Raw genomic sequence first — 13,717 nt, 5'->3', positions numbered from 1 at the left:
AGCAAGATTAAAGCGATGGAGATTGATATGATGAGAATAGACCCGGGGCCATAGGTTTCACTAGTGGCTTCTCTCAAGAGCATAAGTATTCTACGGTGGGTGAACAAATTACTGTTGAGCAATTGACAGAATTGAGCATATTATGAGAATATCTAGGCATGATCATGTATATAGGCATCACGTCTATGACAAGTAGACCGAAACGATTCTGCATCTACTACTATTACTCCACTCATCGACCGCTATCCAGCATGCATCTAGAGTATTAAGTTAAAACAGAGTAATGCCTTAAGCAAGATGGTATGATGTAGAGAGATAAATTCATGCAATATGAAATAAACCCCATCTTGTTATCCTCGATGGCAACGATGCAATACGTGCCTTGCTGCCCCTTCTGTCACTGGGAAAGGACATTGCAAGATCGAACCCAAAGCTAAGCACTTCTCCCATGGCAAGAACTACCAATCTAGTTGGCCAAACCAAACGGATAATTCGAAGAGACTTGCAAAGATAACCAATCATACATAAAAGAATTCAGAGAAGATTCAAATATTATTCATAGATAGACTTGATCATAAACCCACAATTCATCGGTCTCAACAAACACACCGCAAAAAGAAGATTACATCGAATAGATCTCCACAAGAGAGGGGGAGAACTTTGTATTGAGATTCAAAGAGAGAGAAGAAGCCATCTAGCTACTAACTATGGACCCGAAGGTCTGAGGTAAACTACTCACACTCCATCGGAGGGGCTAGGATGATGTAGAAGCCCTCCGTGATGACGGCCCTCTTCCGGCGGAGCTCTGGAACAGGCCCCAAGATGGGATCTCGTGGATACAGAAAGTTGCGGTGGTGGAATTAGGTTTTTGGCTCCTGTTCTGATCGTTTGGGGGTAAGTAGGTATATATAGGAGGAAGGAGTACGCCGGAGGAGCACCGAGGGGCCCACGAGGCAGGGGGCGCGCCCTAGGGGGGCGTCCCCCACCCTCGTGACCGCCTCTTTTGTTCCTTGGAGCAGGGTCCAAGTCTCCTGGATCACGTTCGGTGAGAAAATCACGTTCCCGAAGGTTTTATTCCGTTTGGACTCCGTTTGATATTCCATTTCTTCGAAACACTGAAATAGGCAAAAAACAGCAATTCTGGGCTGGGTCTCCGGTTAATAGGTTAGTCCCAAAAATAATATAAAAGTGGAAAATAAAGCCCAATATTGTCCAAAACAGTAGATAATATAGCATGGAGCAATCAAAAATTATAGATACGTTGGAGACGTATCAGTGCCTTCAAGAACTTCTTCAAAATAGTGCTCGGCAGCCACTCGGCCTATGGTCGAACCGTGCGCTGCAACATTGGTGGCATCCATCTCCGCCCAGTATGTTTTGACACAGGCAAGGGCCATCCACGAGCCTTCTATGCACGCCGACCTCTTCATCGCATTAATGCGCGGCACCGCACCAAGGAACTGCTGCACCAAACTCAAATAGTTGTTCGGCTTTGGCCTTTCCGGCCACAGGTGATCCACTACAGACCTTATGGCGAGTCCGGACAATCTATTCGGCTCGTCCCATTCGTCAAGCCGGTCAGTCAATGGAAGCGGACGCTCTGGAACATTAAATTGTGACCAGAATAGCTTGTCCACTTCACGATTTGTTTGATCTCGGAAGTATTCAGCCGCATCGACAACACTCGTCGCCAAGTCCATATATGCGTCTGCCGAACTCCACAGCCGGTCCAGAGGGGCATGCTGAGGATCTCCAAACTTCCTCCGCAGCATGAAGGGTTTCCCAGCCGCGATATCCCTGGCTTGACGCAGCTCCTCCTTCTTCGCTCTCATCGCAGAGCGGGTGTCTTTGGTCGCCATCATGGCCTTCTCCAGGTCCGTCTCCTTCACCCGGTTTTCCTCTTCAAGAAGCTGGCAACGGTCGGCAGTGTCTTTTAACTTTATAGCCATTTTGGCCATTTTCTCTTTGCTCTCGCAATGCGCGGCCTTTTTCGCTCTTAACTCTTCGGACGCCTTCAAAGCGACCGCATTACTACTCCTTGCTTGCTCCTTGGCTCGGGCAAGCTCCGCCCGAAGGGTCTCCACGGTGGAAGCTCCATCTGCAGTCACAACATATTAAAGATACTGGCATCATGCTGCTCTTACTATGTGACATTCACCAAAAAAATCACCTACCCTGTGCCTCGTAGAGCCGCTTGTTAACAAGCTCGATGTCGGCATCCGTCGCATCCAGTTGCCGCTTTAGTTCGGCAAACCCATCAGTCCGGCTAGCCACCAGAACTTGAACCACCTGCACATAAAGGCGGTCTGGTTATTACCTGGGACTACGATCCTCTGTTTGCCGCTGTTCTCGACGACAACCAGAGTCTCAAGGGCTACTATCTACACAGGGCACACCTAAAAATGTGCGGTACTATCACAAATGTATATTGTTTCACGTACCTCAAAGCCCATTAGTAGACTCATAAAGGCTTCATGCAACCCGCTTTCGGTGGACGAAATCCTTTCCATCACCGTACCCATCAACGTACGGTGCTCTTCCGAGATAGTCGCCCGCTCTAGCAGATCCCTCAGTACGTCTGACCGCACACCAGACGGTGCCGGACTCTTTCAGTTGCTCTCTTCAAGTGCCGGATACTGGCGGCTTTGGGTGACCATAGGATTATCTTCTGGCCTCGCCGGATCCGGAGAGACCCTCCATGATGACACTTCAAGGTCGCCCGCTTCTTGATTTGGGGAGTCCGGGGGAGGCGTTTCGCTCTCCATCATCTCCGGAAGAAGATCCCCTGAAGATGAGCTCTGCTGAGAAGGGCTAAGATCCAAACTGCAAGATAAATGCTTCGGTCATTTTCCTCAGAAGTAAGGTAAGATATCTTCACTATTAAGTATTTTTTGATTACTTACAGCTCGTTAGAGGGCTGATCCCCGCGCGGACATTGTGCGGCAAGAGCACCCTTCGAGGCAGGACCCTCTGGTGGAGATTTCTTCTCCCGTTTGGAAACCTTGGTTAACGGATCTTCAGAGGTAGTCCTCTTCCTTCCCCGGGGCGAGAGAATGTCAGATTCTTCCCCTTGGTTATCCTCCCTCACGGAGGCGCTCATTCCCTCGGTTGGAACAGGTAGCAGTGGAGGCCCGCTTTCACCCTCTTTATTCCCCCTTCATCTTCCTTTGAGGGCACCGGGCGAGGTGCTGGCTCGAGCATCTTTTCCAGCACCGGATTGTCCAAGCCTTCAGGAAGGGGGGCCGAACACCAGATCATCTTCGCCTTTGTTATCCAGTCCTGGTCAAAGAGCGATTCTTCAGAATGATGTCATGATAAATAAAAAGACGGTGTGTTCGGCTAGGGGATTACTTACTTGGGCCGCGGTGCGGTTGCTGCTCAGGCCCACGTCCTCAGTAGTGTCCGGACACTCTATTTGGGGTCCGAAGAACGATTTGTACATCTCCTTGTGCGTCAGGCCGAGGAAATCCTGACTAGTGCGCGGTCCTTCCGGGTTGAACTCCCACATGCGGAGGGGCCGGCGTTTGCAAGGCTGGACTAGACGAACCAACATGACTTGCATTACCATAACCAGACTGAAATCTCCCTCGAAGAGATCTTGGATATGGCTCTGCAGTATTGGCACGTCCTTGGCTGGACCCCAGCTCAGCCCCCTGCTGATCCATGACATCAGTTGTGGTGGAGGGCCCGAGTGAAAGGTGGGGGAAGCTACCCACTTGGCACTTCTGGGAGCTGTGACGTAAAACCACTTCCGTTGCCATAGTCCGAACACTTCTGGAAAGGAACCCTTTGGCTATGGAGCACCAGCGATCTTGCTTATTAATGCGCCTCCGCACGCTGCGTGCTGCGCCTCGACTATCTTCGGCTTCACATCAAAGGTCTTGAGCCACAGGCCGAAGTGAGGGGTAATGCGGAGGAAGGCCTCACATACGATGATAAATGTCGAGATGTGAAGAAGGAAATCTGGGGCCAGATCGTGAAAATCTAGCCCGTAATAGAACATCAGACCCCTAACGAAGGGATCCAGAGTGAGGCCTAGTCCTCAGAGGAAGTGGGAGATGAACACGACGTTCTCGTTGGGTTCGGGAGTAGGAACGACCTGCCCTCGGGCAGGCAGCCGATACGGAACTTCGGCGGTCAGGTATCTGGTCTCCTCAACTTCTTGATGTCCTCTTCTGTCGGGGATATACCCCGCGGTGTAAACCGGCCGAAAGTATAACCCGGCCGGACTAGGCATTTCATTGGTAAATCGCCAGAGGATTGGCGATTTACGTGTCTGGCGGTTCACTGGTATGACGATTCACGAGCCTGAAGACTCATTGGTGACCCGGCTGGACTTGGCGGTTTACTTGAGACCCGGTTTACACTTGGCGATTCACTAGGCGACCTGCCCTGACCTGGCGGTTTACAAGCAACCCGCCGGAACATTATGACACACTTGTGACCCGGCGGGCGGGTCAGATGAATGACAAGGCCCAAGGCCCAGAAGGCCGGTTTATGTTAATGGTGGGCCGGTTTAAGAGGAAAGGCATGAGGAACATTTATCTTACAAGGAGTTAAGACCTGGACTTGTATCCGGTTTGTATTAAAGATAGACTTGTCCTAATCCTAATAGGACTCTACATGTAACCCGCCCCTCCAACATATATAAGGAGGGGCAGGGCTCTCCAAAAAGGAGAAGATTCACAAGTTCCACAAGTTGGACAAGTTAGGTTTAGACAATAGCTCTCGAGATAGAGCACACTTGTAACCGTGATCATCATCATCAATATCAATGAAGCGGGATGTAGGCTTTTACCTCCACCGTGAGGGGCCGAATCTGGGTAAAACATCGCGTCTCTCGTCCCGCTCAACCCCTCTCAAGCTACCACATAGATGCGTTGGCCTCGCGACTAAGTCCTGACACTAAGAACAACTGTCGTGACAATTCCACGACAGTTGGCGCCCACCGTGGGGCTCGTGCACGGTGGTGTTGAGTTCTTGGAGGGATTTTTATAGGGATCAAGAGGTTCGCAATTTTCCGGCTGAAGAAGAGCCGGTGCAAAAGCGCCGCCGTGGGTGTTCTTCCTAGTCTAATCTACTCGGCCGTCGTCAGTCATGGGTGGATTTACTTTTCTGTCAAAATCGGTGTCGGTCTTGTTTAAAGATCAATCTCGGAAGTTTCGTGACCTCCCAAAGATCTCCTGTAAACCGATTTCAGATTTACCTTGTGGGGAGCAAAGGAAAAAGCTGCAGCCCGATACAGTTCAATCGGGGAAGCATCAATCAATTTTCGTACTCCACGTCGGTCTTGCTAATCTCCTCAAAACAGTGCTGGATTAAGGAAAGCCTAGTTCAATATGATTAAACAACGAAAAGTCTAACGCCCACACGTGTGGGCGTTCCTCAACTTGCCCACACGCATGGATCGTCGTCCAGTGCCTTTTGCACGAATCTTGACACGAAAAGGTTGATTTTTTGTGCCACGTAGGATGGGGTTGGTGTGTGGGCGTTGGAAAGTTTGCTCACACACTCGCACCATGCTGTTTGCCAGCTGCGTTGTGTGGGTGAACTAGTTTCTACCCACACAGCCACCACCTAGGTCATGCGCGTGTGGGCGAACTGCTTTTCGCCCACATGACACTCCTATGTTGTGGACGGCAACTGCAGTTACGTGAACGTGGCAACTCAGTACACACATGACAACTGTGATTCTCTGCTACACGGCAACTGCAGTTACGCGAACGTGGTAACTCGGTACACACACATGGCAACTGTGATTCTTTGCTACACGGCAACTGCAGTTGCGCATACATGGCAACTAGATAAACACACATGGCAACTGTGATTAACAATACATGTCAACTATGGTTAGACCACACGTGGCAACTAGGTAAACACACATGGCAACTACTGTTTTGACCATATGTGGCAAGTAGTTAATAACACACGGCAACTACGGTTTGATTACACACGGCAACTACCATAAATTAGACATGGCAACTATAATTAACCAAAACAGATAGAGTTGCCATGCTTTTACAACTACACTTGCCATCCCGGATAACTACATATGCCAACCAAGATGGCAACTAAATAGTCATCCCGTAGGGTACCTAACGTAGTTGCGTCAGGACGTGTGGGCATTTTTGCTTCGTGCCACACGCACGGGGTGAAGATGAGTAGTACTTGTTGGGCGTGTGGCACGAAGTAGCCGCGCCCACACGTGTGGGCAATTTCAATGTCCGCCCACACAGCCCGTGTGGGCTGCCTCCTACTCACACCACACACGGTGTGTGGGCGCATGTCGTATATGTCACACGTGTGACAGTTAGCGGCATCCTTAAACAACGGATTAGTGCTACTACAAGCTACTAGTAGTACGAGTCCAAAAGTTATGTGGTAATATACTATTATCTGACGTGAGACAGCAAAAGCTAGTGATGAGCGCCCGGCTCTCAAGGCAAAAGAAAAGTTGAATTGGCAAGAAAGGCCATGAGCCGGACTCCTCTGCCACCACGGATCGCTGGTTGCCTCCTCGGATCATTGTCGCTGGGCCACCAGTTGCTTGACCCGCCTCGGCTGCTCTTCTCACCGTGAATCGCCGCGGCCGCAGCGCCAGTCCAGCCGCTTCGATGCTCCTCCGATCGCATCTGCCTCAAGCCACCGGCTGCCAAGTCCGTCTCTAAACCGCCGTTGGGCACCTCCGCCTCCAAGCTATTAAATCTCCACTGGCCGCTTCTCCTCCCCGGCTATGCTGAACCGCCCCGACAGGAGCAGAACGGTGCCTCTACCACTGCGGGCTGTTTCCGCCTTGCCTTGTCGCCACGCCCCAAACAGGCTCGCCACGGCGCCTCTCCTCGCCGGGGGTTTCCTTGACGCCCGCTGACCCGCCACGGTTAAGTCATTGCTACTTCTCGCGGTCTCGATCCGGCTTTTTCCGTTGCTGAATTGTCGCCGGGTCGATCTCCTGCCTTGGAACCATTCTGCGTGTTAAGTCGCCGAACCGCCGCCGCCGAACTGTCGGCTGTTTCTTTCTCTGTGCGTCAGCTGCTGAGTCGTCGGCCTTGAGCCGCCGTCACGGCCTCACTCGTTGCCCACGCCTAGAGCCACCGGCCATCTTCATCGCTGTAGCCCGCCCTGGCCAAGACGCCACCTCGACTCAACACCGCCGCTCTGAACCGGCCGCGCCTCCACCTTTGCCACGAGCGCTTCTGCTGCTGTTGCGCTTTGCCAGTGTTTTTAAAAAAACAAGGGCCGAATATTTTAACTGGCCAAGGGAACTTGGAAAGTGGGTCTGCGTACAGAGCTTTCTCCTAAATAAATCAGGTGATATTTGTCCTATATATTTCTTGCTAAGTACATGTTGATTTCTTTGGTCAAACAACTACTTTGCCCTGCTGTATGTTTTGTATGCAGGATAACTGTGTTTATACCGCAGGTTTCGTCCATGTAATGCCACCTGATGAATGAGCGTGAGCAAGTCACCGTCCCTGTGGTCCGGTTTACATCAACTTGTCGGGACCGCGCCTGCAATTAACTCAACCGTCTATGCCGATTTACAACACCCGTGGCCGACTCAACCATCCACGCTGGTTTACAGCACCGTGGCTGACCCAACCATCCACGCCGGTTTACAACGTCGCGGTCGACTCTCCCGTCCACACTGGTTTAAAAAACGCTGTGGACGAAAAATCTGTCAGCACCCGCGGCCGACTCGGCCGCGATTGTTTTCAGTTTCACCACGGTGATCATCAACTCCGCGGTGATAATTGCTGACCTGACGCATCAGGTGAAATCCATCCAGCATATTTTTATACATTATATATTGCTTTCTTTAAAAGAGCAATTACTCCGGTTTGCAAGTTGTCCCATGTAGGATTCAAACCGGTCTATATCACGGTTAATTATGAAGTATCTCAAGCCAACTCCTCGAGTCACCTTGAGACTCGGGGGCTACAATGATATGATTCAGCTATATGTCGGTTTTTAAGTGAAGTCAAGAACGCCAGGACATTGGAGAGAAAGATAACTCGGTCCCGGAGGCTACTGTTATACTGATGAAAATTTAAAGGCCGTCAGAAATATTCCGGCTCACAATGATGCTTCCGGTTTACAATCCGGTTTAAGAGGAAACTATCTCTTGCAAATCTCTGAAGCTCTCAAATCCGGTTTAAAAATTTCCGGTTCAAAAAGGAATTAACTTCTCGCAAGTTTGAGTTTAAAGGCCGTCAGAAAATTTCCGGCTAAAAATAAAAGATTCTGGTTTAAAATCCGGTTCAAGGGAAAGATATCTCCCACAAAGCTTTGAAGCTCTCAATATCCGGTTCAAGTTCCTGGTTCAAGAAGAATGTATCTCTTGCAAAGAGTTAAAAATTGCCGAAGAGGACCTGCTGCCATGATGCGCGGTTCAAACATGGGTATCCCGCCTTACTGGCCTGACATATTATTGATCACTTGGGGGCTTCTGCTTCATAAAGCGGGGTCTTTGTTCTTTTACATCATGCGTGGTTACACGGAGTTGTTCTGTCTTAAAGCGGCCTCCGGTTTACCACTTGAAAATTTTATAAACATCACTTGGGGGCTTGGTCGTGTCCGAACCAATGCAACACCTTTTGATAGGCGAAAGCCACCAGATCACTTGGGGACATGGTCAAGTCTGAACTAGTCACGCCTCTTGATCGGCCTAAGGCCATAGAATCACTTGGGGGCTTGGTCGAACCCGAACCATTGCCACGCCTCTTGATCGGCATAATGGCACGGTTTCATTTGGGGACCTGGCTGGACTTGAACCATAGCTACACCATTGGGGAGCTTGGTCGTGTCCGACCATGGTAACACCATCTGATCGGCTCAATAAGCCTCTTTTTGCAAATGGTTTTATCATTGCTTTTGCTTCAATATTTTCCTTGATAACTGTTTCTTTTATTTTTGTTGCATTTTTAAACTGACAATTCTTAATCCGGTTCAACTGTCAATTACAAATTGGCGGAACACGGTCAAATCTTAATCCGGAGACTATCTGCCTGGTTTGGTTTTAAGTTACCATCCTATTATGGAGTAAACCGGTGTTTATCAACCCGACTCGGCTTTCAACTACAAGCTGTCAGTACACGATCAAATTATAACCCGAAGACTATCAGCCCGGTCTGGTTTGACTACGAGTCGCCAGTATTATATATGGTTAAACCGGTGTTTATCACAACCCGGTACGGTTTTATCATAAACCGACACAATATGGAAGGAGTTATCAGTACTCAAGATTTGGGTTATCACCCTTACTACAAAAAGTTGGTAAAACCAACAATGTGATTCAATGTCACAGGTATGATATATTTCATATTTGATTATTCTTAAGCGTAGCCTTGGTTATAAATCTAGGTTATATGTTGGGCATTATGACCCGTCCGGCGGTAAACCGCCATGACACTTTAAACTTGTTGTATGCAGAAACAGGTTGAATAAAGCATAATTACAAATCACCGGTGTTTATTGAACCGGCCTGGCTTTGGACTATAAGTTACCAGTATATATTTGGATTGCGCCATTGGAATTATATGCTTATAAATCATTGGGTATATTATTCAAATAGCCAACATGGCTGGATTTTTATTATGGTTATCAATAACCAGTATTATGATTAAAGTTTTCAAAGTCGCTTTAGCGCAATGTCTATTATTTTATCAAAAGATATGATTTATTCTACAATGGAAGAAATAGTCCCGAGTCGCTGCAAGCTTACAATCCGGCACTTGGGGGCTACATTATTCAAATTGAGATTACATGCAAGTCTCATGTCGCTGCAAGCGTGCATCATGACACTTGGGGGCTAATGCAAAGTCATTTTTACTAGTCTTATTGAAGACCCGACTCATCATATTATAATGAGCCGGCCCTTGGGGGCTACCAATTGCTAATGTCAACAATTCAACGTACACAAGTTTTCGTCCATAATATTGAAGGATCCATTGCTCAGTTGGTAAAGCACAAAGCTCTTAACCTTGTGGACGTGGGTTCCAGCCCTACGATGGAAGCTACATTATAAGATGTTATTTTCATTGAAGTATATATCAAGTCCCGGTTCAGTATTATCTTACTAAGCCGGCCATTTTGGTAATATTAAACCGTCAAGTTTTACATCTTCAAACCGGCTGAATATCAGATAAGTATTTCAAGACCCATATTTCTTAAACCGGCGCTTTGGGAGCTGAGTTAAAGGAGTTATTCTTCACAATATTTCTCTGTGACAAACCAATGTCGGTAAATTGATTATGAAGCTGGTCTGTTGACCCGGACTTCCCAGAAGGAGGAAATAACAAGGACTTAAGGGTGATCAGGTACCGGTTTACAAGAATTCTTAACCCGGAGCATAACCTGTCAAATTTGTTCTTGTGTTTATTTTGCAGCATAAGTTTACCATGGATAAATCCAAGCTAAACTTGGGGGCTAATGTCAGGGATATACCCCGCGGTGTAAATCGGCCGGAAGTATAACCCGGCCGGACTAGGCGTTTCATTGGTAAATCGCCAGAGGATTGGCGATTTACGTGTCTGGCGGTTCACTGGTATGACGATTCACGAGCCTGAAGACTCATTGGTGACCCGGCTGGACTTGGCGGTTTACTTGAGACCCGGTTTACACTTGGCGATTCACAAGGCGACCTGCCCTGACCTGCCGGTTTACAAGCAACCCGCCGGAACATTATGACACACTTGTGACCCGGTGGGCGGGTCAGATGAATGACAAGGCCCAAGGCCCAGAAGGCCGGTTTATGTTAGTGGTGGGCCGGTTTAAGTGGAAAGGCATGAGGAACATTTATCTTACAAGGAGTTAAGACCTGGACTTGTATCCGGTTTGTATTAGAGATAGACTAGTCCTAATCCTAATAGGACTCTACATGTAACCCGCCCCTCCAACATATATAAGGAGGGGCAGGGCTCCCCAAAAGGGAGAAGATTCACAAGTTCCACAAGTTGGACAAGTTAGGTTTAGACAATAGCTCTCGAGATAGAGCACACTTGTAACCGTGATCATCATCATCAATATCAATGAAGCAGGATGTAGGCTTTTACCTCCACCGTGAGGGGACGAACCTGGGTAAAACATCGCGTCTCTCATCCCGCTCAGCCCCTCTCAAGCTATCACATAGATGCGTTGGCCTCGCGACTAAGTCCTGACACTAAGGACAACTGCCGTGACAATTCCACGACATCTTCCGTGATGGAGGAGGGCATCCACCACCCCTGAAGGCTAGATCCGGACATGATTGAAAGTCTGAAGCACCTGACCTGGGCTTTGGGTGTTAGAACTCGAGGCGGGGGAAGGATTCGATTGAGAACGAGAGGGAAAAAGTAAAAGCCTTGTCCCTTTATAAAGAGGGTGAATATCAAGTGTCCTCCTCGTGGACGTTTGGGACTTGCCTAAATTCTAGGAGTCTTAGGCGCGGTTGGGTTACCCACGTCCGTATTGATGAGAATCTCGTAATAATGGGAACACGATATCTGCTTCGACAAGACGTGTCAAGAAACCGCCTCGCATTATGTGCGGGGCCGGTTAAAGAGAAACGGTTCGAATAATTATCGGGCCATGGCGTGATGTCATACAGCCAAAATGTGTCAGCAGATTAGATGTGTGGAAATATTATTCTCTCTACGGTGGTATGTGGGACTTATTTTGTAGGGTCGGACACTATCCTTGTATTCAAACTCTTCTGTGATGTACTCGGAGGAGGAACCCGCCTTGCAATGCCGAAGACAACACTGCGCGACAGACTCATCGTCATTGAAGCCTGGTTTAGGAGATACTGAGGGAGTCCTGGATTAGGGGGTCTTCGGACAGCCGGACTGTTGGACCATGGAGATACAAGATTGAAGACTTCGTCTCGTGTCCGGATGGGACTCTACTTGGCGTGGAAGGCAAGCTAGGCAATACGGATATGGATATCTCCTCCTTTATAAATGACCTTGTGTAACCCTAGCCCCCTCCAGTGTCTATATAAACCAGAGGGTTTTAGTCCGTAGGACAACATACATCATACCATAGGCTAGCTTCTAGGGTTTAGCCTCTCCGATCTCGTGGTAGATCAACTCTTGTACTACTCATATTATCAAGAATAAATCAAGCAGGACGCAGGGTTTTACCTCCATCAAGAGGGCCCGAACCTGGGTAAAACATCGTGTCCCCTGCCTCTTGTTACCATCTGCCTTAGTCGCACAGTTCGGGACCCCCTACCCGAGATCCACCGGTTTTGATACCGACAGGGAGTATAAACTTTATCATTCTGTTTGGGAACCGCCTATAATGTGTGTAGCATGGAAGTTATCGCCATCGCTTGGTTGTTATGTTGACAATGAAAGTATACCGCTCAAAATATTATTCATATCTATTTCAAAACTGAGCTCTGGCACCTCTACAAATCCCTGCTTCTCTCTGCGAAGGGCCTATCTATTTACTTTTATGTTGAGTCATCATCCTCTTATTAAAAAGCACCAGTTGGAGAGCACCGCTGTCATTTGCATCCATTACTGTTAGTTTACATTGAGTATGACTTGACTGGATCTCTTTTACCATGAATTATAATGTCTAGTCAGTCCTTGATCTTTAAAGGTGCTCTACATTTATGTTTTGCGGTCTCAGAAAGGGCTAGCGAGATACCATCTTGTTATATCATATTATGATTGTTTTGTGAAAGTGTTATCATCCAAGATTTATTATTATTGCTCGCTAGTTGATTATGTCATTGATATGAGTAAACATGAGACCTAAATGTTATTGTGAATATGGTTAGTTGTGGCGCCCGGATAATTAAGCTATAGTAACCCTCACCAAATGATGCCACGTCACCTCGATTACTGTTGTTAATCACGCGTAGTTCAAAACCGATTCGAAATTCAAATTTAAAATAAAGTCAAACCAGTAAAATTTTCAAATGTCAGAACTAAAAAGTACAAACGGTGACAAATAAAGCATAGGTAATTATGGTGAAGAAACCACCCTTTTATAAAATGTTTGAATGCTCTAAAATGATTTAAGCAGTAGCTAAAACAACTAAATAAATGCCTTTTGTATTTTATAAAATACTAAACTATTTTATTTGGGGGTTAGACCTTTTTGTGACCGACGTATAACTAGTAATAATAATTTAGGTGCAACTTTTATGTTTTATAAAACTAAAATAATATAAATCCGTAGAAGAAAATAAATAAAAGAAAAGAGATAAAACAGAAAAACAAAAGACAAAAAAGATAAAAATAAAGGAGAGAAGGCCACCCCCCCACTGGGCCAGACGGCCCAGCCGGCCAGGCCCCCCCCCCCAACCGGCCCAACTGGGCAAAGGCCCAGACGGCCGCCCCCATCCCCCATATCCCCCACAACCCAAACCCTAACCCCACCCCGTCACCCACTCCCCCACTCGCCCCCTCCCCCCAGTCGCTCTTCCCCCCTCCTCTCGCCTCCCGATCCGATCTGGATCAGGGACGAACTGCCCCCCCTCCCGCGACGCCAGCGCCCCACTTCCCCATCGCCTCGACCCCGACGCCGCGCCCCATCGCTCGTCGTCGTCCGAAGCCCGCGCCGCCGCCTGGACCTCGCCTCCTCGACCCCGCCCCGCCTCCATCGCCGACGCCCGGTTCTCCGTCCTTCGGCGGCCGGCCTCGCCCCGAGTGGATCTGGTTCGGGGCAACCGACGCCCCGACCCGTCGCGCGCCATCGCCCCTCCACCCCGACGTCCCAGAGCAGC

Source organism: Triticum aestivum, chromosome 4A (genome assembly GCF_018294505.1).
Source record: "Triticum aestivum cultivar Chinese Spring chromosome 4A, IWGSC CS RefSeq v2.1, whole genome shotgun sequence".
NCBI classification, from domain to species: Eukaryota; Viridiplantae; Streptophyta; class Magnoliopsida; order Poales; family Poaceae; genus Triticum; species Triticum aestivum.
Note: the sequence above shows the minus strand (reverse complement) of the source record.